Genomic DNA, 11119 nt, shown 5'->3' with positions numbered 1-11119 from the left:
TAATGAAAATTGAAAAGCGTCCATTGACTTCAATGTGTTTGGCGAATTGTTTGCCTTTTTTCGCAAATTTTCAGCATAGCGAAACGGTTCATGACTGTGTACAATAAGAAAACTCAACAAGGCAGAGGAAGCAAGGCCATAAAAGTTTTAAAATAAGTCATTTTATAAAAACTGAACATCTAGGGGCAGATTTATCAAAGGTTGAGGTGAATTTTCATTGTGTACTTCGACAGAAGGGAATAGTCCAAATTCTATTCGAATTTGAAAAAAATTTGAAAATTCGAATATTGAAATTTATCATGTACTGTCTCTTTAAAAATTTAACTTTGACCATTCGCCATCTAAAACCTGCAGAATTACTGTTTTAGCCTATGTGGGACCTCCTAGAACCTATTTGGAATTGATTGGTGGACTCCGGTGAAAAAATTCTAATCGAATTTGATTGAATGCGCTATTCCTTCGATTCATACGATTCGAATTCGGCCAATTACGGACCTATTTGACCGAAAAAAAACTTTGACTTAATTTGGGTTGGTCTTTTTGAATTAAAATTTCGAAGTTTTTTCAATTTGAAATTCGACCCTTGATAAATATGCCCCCTAGTGCTGTATGTATATAACAGAAAACTGTCCCAGCAGGAGCGTCTAGAAATTCTGGCATGCTAATATTGCTTTAAATTCCTGACCGCAGGCAGAGGAGCAAGAAAAATAGCTTGTGTGACTTGTATACAGACTGATGAGCACAGCGCTGAAGCAACTGGGATAAATCTTCTTGTACTATGGGTTTCAGTACATATGTCTCTCCTGTACATTAAAATGAAGGCTGCATTTCATCTGTCTTTCTCTGTGTCTTCAAACTGACAGCTTACAAGGCAAATGCAGGTGAGAAAAATGTTAATGTGGAAATGTGTATTTTCTCCAAATACTGAGAACGAGAATATTCTGCAGATAAAATTAATTTGGAACTAAACGAACATTAATTAAGGCGAAACAGTAATTCCAAAACAAGAATTACATTTCAAACAAATTATTTTGACTAGGAGTGATATTCTTATTTTATTGTTATGTTTTACTGAGGTTCTTTTAAGCATTTTGTGCATTTTATTCATGCATATCTGATTACGTTTGGATTTCTGGTGACTCTATTAAAAAAAATTGTACACGTATGGGATACTTTTACTCTCTTACAAACACAGACATCCATTTATGACGAGTTTTCTTCAGGTTATTATTAAAATATTTATTTTATATAAATATATAAAAGTTGTCAGCATTGGCTCAGTGAATTAAACAACTACTGACGCATTTTGTGCCGCATTTCTTGGCACTTCCTCAGAGGAAATCAAGATTTTAATAAGATCCTGAAGAAAACATGTCATTAATGGATGTTCGTGTTTGTAAGTATTTGTTGCCAGGAGGTGGGACTAATAGACACGTGAGTAGTTTGGTCAAATAGGGGAGCTCCACACTCGTAGCAAGAGAGATTGTACAGGTATAGAATCTGTTATCTGGAATGCCTGGGACCAGATAAAGGAGTATTGTTACAATGTGGAGCGCCATGCTTTAGTATAAACATTGATTAATATCAGCATTCATTAATATTAAACAAAGAAGATTTGTTTTTTTTGTGTTCATTAGGACTTTACTGTATAGCTTTGAGGAGAACTAAAGCTTAAAAAAGAAGTAGGGTAGAAATTTGCACATCATGTTTTGGGGTTCTGTATCAGGTCAGGACAATCAAACCCCGTCAGCAGGAAAGATAAGCTTCTAAAGATGCCCCAGTATCTGCCCATGTTCTTTTCTGCTGATTCACATCCTGCATCTACATCTGCTATCAGTATATACAGCCAAAATACAAGTATGGGACCCTCATTAGTTATGTTACTCTACTTGATCCAAACTAAGATATAATTAATTCTTACTGGAAGCGAAACCAATTTATATATATGTGTATACATAAATATATATATATATATATATATACTAATGCTACAGGCCTGAGCAAGGGTAAAACACATTTAATTCCTTATAATATTATTATCCCTAACTGTTATATTATCCCTAACTGTTAAATAACAACATATTCAGCCAGCGCCGATTCTGGGGCTGCTGCCGCCTGAGGCAGCAGCCCAGATGCCGCCCCCCTCCTCTCCCGCTCCGCGCATAAAAATTAGCGTCGGAGCGGGTTTCAGGGGGCAGTATCGCTAGTGCATTGAGCGCAATAGCGCTCTTTGCACTAGCGGAGCCGAATTTCCGGGTTAAAACCCGGAAGTTCGGCTCTTAAAGTTACAAGAGGCGGCTTTTTGCCGCCCCTTGTAACTGGCTGCTCGCTGCCGCCTGAGGCAAGGGTCTCACCTTGCCTCATGGCAGAAGCGGCCCTGTATTCAGCGGAGCCTTATAGAGACATATTGCATCTTAAAGGACAATGATAGCTAAAAAAATAAAGCTGTATGATAAGATAATTAGATTAAGCACTTACAGAGCAGAGTTCATCTGGTGTCTAGCAGTAGGAAACACGCTCTGAATGCGAGTGCAGCACTCCAGTGACATGACTGATTTTTCATCAAGCTTCCAACAGGCTGCACAAGGCAGCCTTGTGTCGCATTCAGTACAAATCACACAAATTTTTTGGATTTGATCCTCGAATCGCTCGATTTTTTTGGGGGTTATTGCCCAAAAATCCCAAATATTTAGTATTATCATAGCATACCTCCCAACTGTCCCAATTTTCGAGGGACTGTCCAGATTTTGACAGCTCAACTGACAGTCCTGGATTGTTACTAAAATGTCCCGACTTTCTCTTTGATCTCCTGCACTAAACAGCAAGAACAAGATACTGTTACAAACTTAATTGGCTTTTAGCAGAGAGCCCAGAACAGCCAACAGGTGCACAGATACTTTTGTAACAATTTAATATAAGCAGGATCGGACTGGGCTGGTGGGACACCCCTGGCTCTTGTGGGCCCCGCCGGGCCAGATCCGAAATTCAGAAGCTTCCTCCTGCCATGAAAAACATGCGTACACTCTCGTCACAGAGCGCATATGCACACACGCAGTGCGGAGCGCAGGCTCAGCAAGGGAGGTCAGTGGGGGGCCCTGGGACAGCAGCTCCGGTGGGCCCTGGGCCCCCCAGTCCAACCCTGAAGATAAGCAAAGAAGCAACTGTAACAATTTAAGAGAGAACTGAGACAAGCAGCATAAAGGGCAATTTATATTCATTAGCAAAACTGTAATAACATCAGGGTCAGACTGGGGGCCCTGGGCCCACCAGGACTACTGTCCAGGGCCCCCTCCGACCCCCCGACCCCCTACCGTGATGCGCACTGCGTGCCTGCGTGCCTGCGCGGCTCGATCCTCCTTCTTGAAAGGCGCCGCTCAGGGCTCTGTATGAAATTTGCCGCACAGCAAATCGTTTTGTTCCACTTTCTATTTCCAAAATACTGGAAGGTATGTCGTAGGAAATCGCATGCAGATCATGGTATCTTCAAATTCTAAAAGGGACATCTGCCTTTGACTTCTACATGACCTCGACAGGTTTGAGATGGAGTAGTATTTTTGGATTATGATTTTTAGCAGCTTAATATAATAATATAATACATTTCAAGAATTCAAGTTTTTTTTCCTCTAAAACTTCGAGCTTTCCCATTTAAAACCTTGACATGAAAAATGCAAGTTTTAGTAAATAACCCCCTAAGTCTACTTAAAATTAAATTAAAAATGACATAAACCCAAAAGGATTGTGTTGCCTCTAATATGGATTAATTATATCTTAGTTTTGATCAAGTACAAGGCACTGTTTTATAAATACAGATAAAGGAAAATCAATTTTACAAACCTGAATTACTTGATTAAAATGGAGTCTGTGGGAGTTAGCATTCCTGAGCTTTCTGAATCATCTCTAGATAAGTTGTGATTCACAATTAAACATGGTGGAGATTTTCCCAGGCAGATGCACAGGTAGCCTATCGATTCCCATCAGCTGATCAAAGCAGTCATACTTTACAAAAGTCATTCATGTATGTAGGTGTACTTCAAATACAGTCCATATATAATTTTATTATAATTCCTTGATAAGTATCACTCAGTACCAGTTTGTTTGACATTAAATGCATCACCTACAAACCAGCTTTGTTGCACTCTGAATACAAATGAGCTGTAAAATGTCTTTAATCCCAGCAAACCATATGTTTTGAATACTAAATAACATTGTTCAGGTTGAATGAAGAATTAATCTCTCTAAAACCCAGGTGGAACTGACACACGACATCAGCCTAAAACAATGATACCTGAAAGCTTGTGGTTTTCTTATATAGTCCAGTCCTGTATAATTTATCATGTACAGTATATTGGATCGCATACTAAACAGCATAAATAAATTGTTTTGGGTGTCCCTCAGGGGCGTAACTACAGAGGAAGCAGACCCTGCAGCTGCAGGGGGGCCCAGGAGGTATAGGGGGCCCCACGAGGCTCTAATTAATAAGGCATTTCAACATATATTGGTAAAACAGGACAAACTCTGGATATGTTGGGGGTCCTAAAATGTATTTGCTGTGGGGCCCAGTAACATCTAGTTACACCTCTGGTGTCCCTGTTTGATAAAAACAGCTCCAGCAAGGAGCTAGTCCCATTCTATAGACTATTAAAGTGCCACATTTTATAAAGTGCTAGATTATATTAAAATGATAGTGTCATATGTAGATGCCTAATCAGTTATGTATTCCTACATAGGGCTCGGTGTTGGACCCAGTGACAGCATCCTGCAGTGTTCAACTTAAGGGCTCTCTAGGCTCAGATGTTGGTTTCAAATACAGTCCATCTGAGCTAGAATACCAGGCAGGATATAAGAATAGATATACTTGGTTTTTTTTAAAGAAAGAACTGATCTTATGCCACATATGTAACAAGAAACTGACCCTATCAGGTAACAAAGTACATATTAAACTTTTTTCCCATTAACCAATGATAATGCAAAGATTTGTATTTCAGTAAAAGTACATCTTTAATTCTGTGCCAGCTTGACCTCTCCAGATGCCTTTTCAGGTCAGAGTTGTATGTGTAGGATATAACCCAGATAAAACTAATAATAGATCAGTTAGCAAAAAAAAACAAAAACTAATGCTAATGCCCCAGAGCCACATTACTAATTGAATCAGATTCTGACAAAAAAAGAAGAGCTATTAATGTACAACTGTACTGTGGGCTTGGAGATGAATAGTTAGGTAAGATTATGAAATTCTTACAACTTTGCAGGCAAAACAATTTACTAATGTGGAGTTAGTAAATCTCTCAGCACATATATGGAAAATGCCACCCATGTCAGAATGTGGGGAGACATAACTTTTGTTAGATGTTAGATTCTTCTTTTACAGCAATATCTATAATACTGTATACAGTAGAGTACTTATCCCCCACCACTGGGTGAGCAACATGTTGTTTACCAACCCCTTGGCTGTTGCTTACAGTGGCCTCAAAGCAGCTGCTTATTTCTGAATTCCTGGTTTGGAAGCAAGTTTTGCATAAAACCAGTTAACAGTTAACCTAACAGAGGCTGCTGTATGCGGCCAAATAGCCATTCACAGTGCTTATGTGATACCCCAGGAAGTTTTTTCATGCTTGTGTTGCTCCCCAACTTTTTTTAAATTTGAATGTGGCTTATGGGTAAAAAATATTGGGGACCCCTGCATTACAGCAATACGTAATAGTCTGTCTAATCCAAATACTCTCCATAGATAACAGTTTTAGTGGATGGATCTGGTAAAGTAAGAGAACCATAAGCACCTCAAAACAAAGTGCTTTTCTAAAGTTTTCACAGGGAACTATTAAAGTGAGGAGTATTTGTGTCACAATAACAAAGAAAGACGTATTCAAGGATGATACCTCACTTGGGAGACACTGAGGCCACCTAAGCCACCAAGACTTGAGCGACAGCAGGGCACATGAGAATCCTACAGGTAACTAGGAAAGCCAAACAAATTTCCATGCAGTTTTTTAGGTTTCCTTGTCCTTTAAGACAAATCAGGGACAATTTAAGGGTGGGAAAAGGGAACAGAGAAAGGGGAAGGGTTGGAAGAGTTCCTTTTTCTACTTCAACTGGTCATAACAATTAAATGGCTGACCAATATATATTCTGCAAATAAATATGATTTTCTCGTTTCCTCTTGTGCTGCTGGGCATAATTAACTTTATACAGTAAAATGAGGCCTAAGTCTGGATGTTAGAAATATAAAATGGTATTCCTATGTTCTTTTTAGTCTAGTAAGAATTATGAGCACAGAATTTTTCAGAAGGTTTCACTGGCAAATCAAATAGGTTTTAAAGCAGAACAGTGATAAAACAGTATGAAAGCAGTGTTTCAGATATTTTACAGTAGCAGGCTGAAGATACAGTATAACCTTAACCCTTAAACGTAACTCAGAAGCATCTGTCCCTGCAGCTATGCCTCACCTTCCTTATCCAGATAAGAGAGTTAGCTGATCTCTTTTTGGGATATGTAGGTCTATGTCCTAGGATCACTTGGGGCCTTAGAGTCTTTTCTGACAACTAAATATTAGAATGTTTGTTAAAAGTAGTCCCATTTTGGTGCACAACGAACATCCATCGAGCTAGATTCCTGAAGAAGCCCCGCAAATGGGTCAAATCGTTGAATAAACTTTTTTCTTTTTCACCATTATGAAAGACCTCTGAGTGCAGTTATTTTACTCAAAATATATTTATTTATTTATTTATGTATTTATTTATTTATAGTAAAAAATAGCTGCACTCACTTACAGATCACTGGCTCCCCCACCACCATGGGGGCCCGAAGGTTTTGACCCCTATACAAAACTATCATGGGTGGGACACAAGCTCCCCAGATGTTCATCCGCTTTTATAATTTTCCAATTAGCCTGAATGGCTTGGTTTATAGAGGATGATAAGTTATTAAAACAAGTAGAAAAAATCAAAGAGCATTTCTCCTGTGTTTTTCATCTGTTGTTTCCTCAACTTTTTGCCTAGCTGTATATGATCCAACTCTCTTTCCCTATAACCAAATAAAAAAAATCTTTTTCATTTACATTAAAGGACCAGTTACACTATTTTTAGAACCCAATAATAATCAATAAACTTACCTTAGTAACTTCCAATATGCTGCTGCATCCTGCTTTTCTATTAAAGGGATCCTGTCATCGGAAAACATGTTTTTTTCAAAACACATCATTTAATAGTGCTACTCCAGCAGAATTCTGCACTGAAATCCACTTCTCAAAAGAGCAAACAGATTTTTTTATATTCAATTTTGAATCTGACATGGGGCTAGACATTTTGTCAATTTCCCAGCTGCCCCTGGTCATGTGACTTGTGCCTGCACTTTAGGAGAGAAATGCTTTCTGGCAGGCTGCTGTTTTTCCTTCTCAATGTAACAATGTGTCTCAGTGAGACATGGGATTTTACTATTGAGTGTTGTTCTTAGATCTACCAGGCAACTGTTATCTTGTGTTAGGGAGCTGCTATCTGGTTACCTTCCCATTGTTCTTTTGTTTGGCTGCTGGGGGGAAAAAGGGAGGAGGGTGATATCACTCCAACAGTACAGCAGTAAAGAGTGTCTGAAGTTTATCAGAGCACAAGTCACTGTGACTTGGGACAGCTGGGAAATTGACAAAATGTCTAGCCCCATGTCAGATTTCAAAATTGAATATAAAAAAAATCTGTTTGCTCTTTTGAGAAACGGATTTCAGTGCAGAATCCTGCCGGAGCAGCACTATTAACTGATTGATTTTGAAAAAAAATTTTTTTTCCCATGACAGGATCCCTTTAAGCAATCCAACAAAAAATATAACCGCTGCTTTCCCATGGAGTCCAAGGGGTCCCCGACTCCCCGCCATCTTGCACCACCAGAAGAGCTTTTTCTCCCCTGAGTATGCCCTGCTGTGAGCCACTTCCTGGCCTTTGGGCTCCAACTTCTGGGTTTGCAACGTCACCTTTCGTGACCCTTTCCCACAGCCTTTCCCTCCCCTTGCCCTTCCACAAGCGTGCCTCTCCAACAGCCTTTTGGAAGGGAGAGAGAACTTGCGCACAGTACGAACCCTCGCTGGCTGCTCTAAAAAACGTTCTGAATTCATGGTTCCTGTGACAGCCAGAAGTCCTGTGAGGAGGAGAGACGCCTGGGGCGCACACGTACTGTAGTTCCATAAGTAAAGGGCTGGTCGCCCTATCGCCTTTTTTTCAAAATGCATTGCAGAGCATGGAGAGGAGTTTTACTGGGGACATTTTTAGCTAAGTGCAAGGAAAGATTTTTTTAATGAAAATGTTTAAAGTTACTGTTCCTTTTAAATTGTGACAAAGGAAGAGATAGTTTTAAAGCTGTTGCATGGCAACTAGTTGCATGTAGCAACGCATTGCGATCCATTTTTTTACAGTAAAGGGAATATTCCACCTGAATACCTTTCAAAAAATGCTAGAGGTCTAGAAATTCAACTTTCTTACCACAGTTAGCTATAATTTAATAGAGTCTAAGCATTGATTCAATTCATCAATCATACATTTAAAGCTAGACTCACGTCTCCATACCAAAACTACATCATCGATGAAGCACTTCTATATGATGATGATGTTTTGACCATATTTACAGTAGATAGAATATGCATCTTCTCAAATAGGTACATAAAGAGGTTGACACATGAGGGCGTCCTCATTTACGTTCCCACTATTTGCTGAAAAAAACTATCGTTGAAACAAAAATAATTAAAATGAAGACACATTTTCAATAATGAAGCTCATTGTTGGTCCCTCAAAGTTGATGCTTTCAGGTAAGGATCTGTCTACGGCTTGTACCCCTTCCTGATGCAGGATACTTTTATACAAACTGACCACATCAATAGTGACCAGTAACAGTGGCCAATATTTTATATATAAAGTACATCTATATATATTATTATAGGTTATTATTGTTACAGTCCATGAAAGCACTCACAGCAGACGCCATCCAGCGTGTATCAAAAGGTTATTTATTGGTGCATGGTGTATCAACGCGTTTCGGCTCACCTGCACCTGACGACGGCTCCAGGTGAGCCGAAACGCATTGATACACCATGCACCAATAAATAACCTTTTGATACACGCTGGATGGCGTCTGCTGTGTATATATATATATATATACACCTCTTGTATTTGTTTATATATATTTATATGTTTATTTATTTGAACAAACTGAACTTGTTTTTATGGAGATGGATTTATGAGTGATTATTGACAATACACCCAACAACAGTAAACCCTGCTGCAAAGGCCGGAGATATTAGCATGCATACAAAGAGCACATTATTATCTCATTCTATAAATCCTTGGGTAGAATTCAGCTACAATAAGCTGTGCCATTTCCAGCATGTATTCAGAAAAAGGAAATTGTAAAACTTTAATAAGTACAGAAATGTGCTACAGAATTAATGAGGGGATGCAAAGCCGGAGATACATGTGGATGGACTCTATGTTAGAGTAGACTGATTATAAAGGGTTGTTTTAAAGCATTTTCAACTATATAGTTCTTAGACCGGTGCAGTTTTCTCCTGATAAGAGCACCGGCTCGGGGTATGAAGTAAGTACAGTATATACAATCACTTTGGGGTGCCTAACTTTTGGCACCTCCAAGTGTACGATACCATGATACGTTATTACTCTCCCTCTTTTTAGAAGACTGCCCATGACCCCCATTACTAGTGTTACCCAGCATATGGGCTCCAGACCATCTAACAGACCCTTGACACCCATTTAGTCATTATTTCAATGCAAGTTTTTGTGCGGAAATGCAAATGACACTTCTCTGAGGGCTGAAAAGACGCAGATGGAGAATATGGCTTCTGTGCTGTGAGTCTCTGTTCTTTAACCATGGGCTGGTTAAATTTGGACCCTAGCAACCAGATTCCTGAACTTGCAAACAGGAAAGCTGCTGAATAAAAAGCTAAATGACTCAAAAACCACAAATAATAAAAAAAGAAAACAAATTGCAAATTGTCTCAGAATATCACTCTCTACATCATACTAAAAGTTTTTTGTTTTTTTTTAGATGTTTTTTTCTTTAAATAAATTACCTTTTAAACTGCATCAACTTTCATGTGAGTGTCTGGTTTCTGCCAGTCTGTGGTTAAAGAACAGAGTGTGTGGGTAACCTCCCCTAAGATGAAGGTCTGGAACATGAGCACCTTGGGCAGATTCACTGAAGGGCGAATTGTCGTCATTAGTGATGGGCGAATTCGCTGGCAAGTTCTGTGTAAATTCGTCTGCATCAAAGCATATTTGACGCTGGCGTCGCCGGCATCAATTTAGACATTTGGACATTTTCTGCCAGTTTCGCGAATTTCTCTGTAAACTTGCGAATTTCGTGGCAAATCAAAGCTGACAAATTTACCCATCACTAGTCGCCAGTGACCACTTCACACACATCGCACCACTTCACCAGGCGCAAATTCGCTACCACAATGCTAATTCACTAATATTCGAAATTGCGCCCTGGACATGAACCCTGACAACTTTTCGCTAGCGAAGATGCGCTACCATTCGTTTGTGCCTAGCAAGAATTCGCTAGTGATCTTGCGATTAGGTCAATTTGCATACGGCAGGTAATTTAAAGTTGTATGCAGGTCTTTATTATAAATATTGGTGCAAATGCTTGAAGTTACCACTTTTTCTTATACATGTCCAGGGAACCTTAATAAAGACAAGAGAGTTAATATAATGCCCTACACATGAGCCCACTGTAAAATTAATGTTCCATATGTTATAAAATGTGTGGAGAAAACCGGTTACCCAAAAAAGTAAGACTTTTGCAGCCAATCACGCTTAAAAAAAAGGAAAAGTCACCAGCATTTTGAACTTTATTGCATTTTCGTCACACAGGATATGATGTGACAGAAGATTGAGGAAGATCTAGCTTTTTTTTAGCACCTCATCTGGTCTGAGGTGGCAAAGTCAACTCTGGTGAAAGACATAACGTTCAGTAAAATCTGCAGTAGTGAATTTGTGGAGTAACAATCGTTTGCCAGAGTAAAAAGTCGCCTAGCGATAGAGTGCGAATGAACGCTAGCGACAGTCCCGTTCGCTAGCACATTGGCGCCTGTGCCTTTTAGTGAATTGGCGATGTCCCTACG

This window comes from Xenopus laevis, chromosome 1L (genome assembly GCF_017654675.1).
Source record: "Xenopus laevis strain J_2021 chromosome 1L, Xenopus_laevis_v10.1, whole genome shotgun sequence".
In the NCBI taxonomy this organism is placed as follows: domain Eukaryota; kingdom Metazoa; phylum Chordata; class Amphibia; order Anura; family Pipidae; genus Xenopus; species Xenopus laevis.
The sequence above is the reverse complement of the archived record's forward strand: the minus strand, read 5'-3'. Positions refer to the sequence as shown.